Here is a 5,253-nt window from a genome sequence, read left to right as displayed (position 1 = left end):
CTTGTGGCTCCTATTTACTTCCTTCCCTAGTGCTTTACTGTCCCCCTGTGTCATGATCATGAGAGGTTGCCCCATCTTTTGAGAAGTGGGCACATGAGCTGCGCCTCAGAGTATCCTAGGGCCACAAAAAACGTGACTGGTGGGGCAGTTTTGCCTTAAAGGAGAAGCTTATCCAGGGTGGCAACCTTGGCATCTCACATCTTTTCTGTTCTCAGCAGGGGCACGTCTAACAGCGAGTGATGCTGGGGAGCACACAGCCTTGCGAATGCCACACAAAAATGGTGGTTATTTATCTGTTGGAGCCAACAAGTGGCCACATGCCAGTCTCCCTGGCTGTAACAACCCTACATTAAGTGTATGATGAAGTGGGAATTTTTGGGAATATTTTTCTGACCCCTATGTAGGTCTGTTTCCTCTATATGCTGCATTGTTACCTAGTGGGTGGGAAAGAACTGTTTGCTCTCAGAGCAGGCAAAGGGTTGGTCTACACTAGGAACTGACATTGCTGTAGCTACGTTGGTCAGGGGAGTGAAAAAGTCACACCCCTGAGAGATGTACCCATACCAACTTAACCCCCAGCATAGACAGCGCTAGATTGATGGAAGAATTCTTCGTCGACCTAGGGCTTGTCTACATTTACAGCGCTGCGCCCTACACCGCTTCGTGAAGATGCTACCTACACCGATGGGACAGCCGTCCCCACCCTGAGAGACGGTAGCTATGTCTACCCTAGGAATTAGGTAGTGTAGACTAGGGCCTAGCTGCCACCTCTCAGGGAGGTGGGTTAATTGTGCTGATGCCAGAATGCCTCCTGTTGACATAGATAGTGTCTATAGTGCGCCGGGGTAGCGTAAGTGCAGACACACCCTAAGAGACATAGGTATGAACGTTGCCTAGCTGTCTGAGCCAGGATGGGCCGTTAAAAGGGACAGGCCCAGGCTGACCCTATCTCAGTGATTCTCAACCTGTTTATCATTGTGGGCTGCATATGCGGCCCACAGTGTGTCTTGCTTGGGCCGCAGGTTGAGAACCACAGCATGCTCCCCCTTGAACTGCCCCAGACTCGTATGCCCAGTGCCTCCCACCCAAGACCCCTCCACAGAGTGGGACCAGGAATGGGGCACAGGGCTGGCTGGCAGCCCTGGACCCCTGACCCTACGGGGCCGGGTGGGCAGCCCCAACCCTGGAACCTGACCCTGTGGGGCTGGGTGGCCAGGCAGCTGGGAACCTGGACCCTGCTGCCCAGGCTGGGCGGCCTTTAGCACACAGCTGTGGAGCTCCAGTTGAGAACCGCTGCCCTATATCAATGGAGAATCTGAGAAGACCATGGGAAATCCAGTCACCAGGACATTGACAAGTAGCAACCAACAACCTAGAGGCAGATGAATTTCCTTAGCTTTCAGCCAGGAAGCTGAGCACAATCTCCTAGCTCAAGAACAAAGGACTGGAAGGTGTGAGGTGGGCAGATAAGAGTTGGCCACTGGAAGGAGTCTGGGCTCCCACCTGGGAACTGACCAAGGAGGGGAGACGGAGCCTGAACATGGGGTTTGCTGCAGTTTGGCTGGAGCTCTGGTCTAACCAGAATGGATGATGCTTTAACCTTCATTTCTCCATGCTAATCTAAAGACTTGCATGCTGTGGTCCAGTTGACTAATAAACCTGGCTCCTTTGAAAACGCTGCCTGTCACTGTAAATACTTCATGAGGTGCATTAATTCTAAAGAGTGGACAAGTCTCTACCAGGGGTCTGGCTCAACTGGACTCACTGAACGGAGCTCACAATGTGAAGCAGGCGTGCTGGAGCCTCAGAGGTTCAGTTGAAGGAGGTGGTGAGGCTTTGTGGCCTACTCTGCAGAAAGAGTGAAACCCCTGTGGGTCTAGCACTTGAAGGGGTTTCTCCTAGAAACTGTCCCAAAGCTGGTGGCATAGCATCGATGCTGTGGATCCGTGACAAAGTGCAATTCTGGAGTCCTACGTTAGCTGGTGGTGAGGCGTGCACTGAGTGGGGTGAGTGCTGAGCTGCGGCATTTGGAAGGGGGGAAGGGAAGTTCGCAGGAATCTTGATAGCTGCTTTGAGGTTGCAAAAATGCAGCACTGGGAGTGGAATATGCCTGAAAGGGACCCCGGGGGAGTGCCAAAGCATCCTTTCCCATGTTCAGAAATGTGGGGTCTCCATGGAAGGTTTGTGAACAGTCTTTGCCTGCCTCACGGTTTGTAACCGCTGCAGGGAGCAATGTCCAGCTGAGAGGGGCACCCTGGTAATGCTGCTGCCTTCAAATGCCAAGTGCTGCCTGTGGCAGTCGTCTTCTCCTTTCGTACGGTGATAGTGGAACAGAGAAAGCAATGGCGTGACTACAGTTGGATCTTAAAGTCTCTTCTCCAGTCCAGAGCAGAGGGGGCAGCCATGTGAATGGCTGTGACACCTCCAGGATGAGCATGGATTGGGCAGTTGTCAAGGATGTGTCCAACAGTTTGCACCATGCCACAGTCTCAGTTTGCAATTCCCTCCCTTTCCATCTACGGAGTAAGTATGCACATCTTCCCTGTTGGGTGCGGATATGGTTTAAAGCTGTCCACATGCGCCGACAGGAGGAGAAGCCCGGCACTTGCACAGGTGGGTTGTCTATTAGATTTTTGTTTGGTACACTGGCAAACCACCCAGGCTTCAGACTATCATCTGCAAACTTCCTTATTGTCCACAAGGAGGACTGTAGAATGAGACCAGTAGGGTTTTCTTGATTTTAGTCAGTCGTGAGGGGGCTCTTCTAGGTCATGGTGGAGCAGTAGTGTGATATTACAGTATTATGTACTCCATAACTTGCAGCATCTTGTCGGCTATTTGCTGGCACAATGTTAGCCAATAATGATAGCCGTGGAAGTGCTGCCAAGTATGCAAAGAGCGTTGTTAATTTTGGTGTCCACTAAAATGGTGTGTGGGCTTCCTCTCTGTTACGAATTACACCTGAGAGGACACGCACACAACTGCTACGAATTACACCTGGTAGGACACGCACACCAGTGCTGCGAATTACACCTGGTAGGACACGCACACCAGTGCTGCGAATTATACCTGATGGGACACGCACACCAGTGCTGCGAATTATACCTGATAGGTCACGCACAGTTCGAATCTAGGCTGAGGCACAGAAACAAAGTCCACAACTGCAGAGTTCCCAAAAGACACTAAGTTTATTACGCTCGAGCGTGGTGCCCCCCTGCTAGCCAGGAGGGGACCCTGAATACAGATTATACAAAGGTTATATACTTTTTAGCAAAGCATGTTGCCCTCGTGCATCGGAAACCTTAGCTAATAAACAAACCCTTGTCTTATCTACCACCTATCCCTGCTTGGTGCATTCCTCGTGCTATACCAGTATGTTAATTACACAGCATGGTCCTAAAGCCATGCATCAGTAACTTTTATTATCAGGATAGGAGGCCTCACATCAAGGCCAAGAGACAGGGAGTTAGAGACTAACAAAAACCAGATACGGGGAGTCAAGGCAGACTGGAGACAAGGAGGAGGATTTTCACAGGGATTCAGTATCTAAGGATCACTCCTCCTGGTGTATGATGTGCTGGCATTTAAACAATGGTGGGCCCCAAACCAAAATGAAGTCACATGTGCTAACTTTTCCTTAACGCTCTCCAAACTGGGACACAGTATTCCACTATGGAATGGACTACGGCTAGTGTTGATATTTGGAGTGTGCGGGCATCGCTTCCCCAAGATGTTCCTGCAAGCTTCTGTATGATGTTGACCCTGGCCTTCTTTTTCCTTTTGGTTTGTTAAAGATGGTGACAGAAGCTGAGTGTGCAGACCAGGGTTATCCCCAGGTGCTGCAGATTATGATCATACATCAACTGTGACTTGCAGAAATTGATGTTTAATGCCATCTTGGCCAGGGTATTTTTCCAATGAAAAGCTAAGACCACTGGTTTTGAGGCATTTGGATTTAGCTGCCATGCCTTGAAATAGGTTTCTAGTGTGTTTAGGTCCTGTTCTAGAACCTTTTCTGAGGTTTCAAATGAGGAAGCCTGAGTAGCCAGTGCGATGTCATCTGCATACATGAACTTGCGGGAGGATGTTGGTGCAATATCACTGATATATAGATTGAAAAGTGCTGGAGCTAGAAAGGACCCTTGCGGGAGTCCATTGTTCAGTCTTTGGGGGCTGCTGACAGCTTGATGGAGATACCCTGTGAATCTGCAGTTGCTTAGTGTTTCCGCGGTGAGCCTAATCGTTGGGCGACAGGGAATGGTTATTGCAAGTTTCAGTGGACGTCCTTTCCGCCATCCTGTACCATATGCCAAACTAGGACTGATAAATGCTGTTCCTGTTTTAAGATGGCATTGGTAGCTGGCTTCTATGTAACTGGTCAACACAAGGACTGGGTCACAACAGTTTCTGCCTATTCTGAAGCCAGTGGAGGAGGTGGACAGAGGCATTGTCCAAATAAAGCCTGGAAAAGCAGCAGGTGTTGATGATGTATTCCCTGAGTTGCTGAAGCATTTGGGTCCAAGAGCGAGAACGTGCTAGCTGCTCTCTTTACAAACATCCACTCCTCAGGGAGAAGAGCAAAAGAATAGAAAGCAGCAATAATTATAGCCATTCTTAAACCAGGAAAAGAGGCAGCCAACGTGAAAAACTATTGACCTATCGTGCTTCTTAGTGTCTGCTATAAGAGATGGGAGCAGCTTCTACTTTGCAGAATGAAGCCATTGTTGGAGGAACTGGTTGTGGCAGCATGCAGCACTTATGCACACAGTAAGTCTGACCATGGGATGGCAGGGCTCTGATCCTGTCCGACCTTGCAAGCAAAGCAGAGTTGAGTCTGGTCATATGTGGGTGGGAGACCTACCAGCTGCAGGAAGTGGTAATTAATTAGGGTACTTTTTCCCCAGAGTGGTGCTAGGAGGTGATGGGTTTCTGATGAGATGTAAGGTCATTACAGATCTCATGGCACTCTTTGCAAAACCAGTAGGGTGGCGTCCTTGTTAAGTGCCAACCTGGGTCATTCTATTCTTTCTCCCTAAATTTCCCCTCTCCTACGTGGTAGTTTCAGTGAAGAGTAGCATCATTCTTTGTTTCCTGTCCTAAGTGGTTGTGTAATGTTGTTGTGTAGCTGTTTAAACAACTGCTGCACTCCATCCCCTGGATGAAGTGATCCTTGCGTAGAGTTCACCTGAAGTTTGTAAAATGCTTTTGGGCTTTTTGGAATTAAAACTACCATAGAAATGTTAAGACAGCGCC

The sequence above is a fragment of the Lepidochelys kempii genome, chromosome 6 (assembly GCF_965140285.1).
Source record: "Lepidochelys kempii isolate rLepKem1 chromosome 6, rLepKem1.hap1, whole genome shotgun sequence".
Lineage (NCBI taxonomy): Eukaryota > Metazoa > Chordata > Testudines > Cheloniidae > Lepidochelys > Lepidochelys kempii.
Note: the sequence above shows the minus strand (reverse complement) of the source record.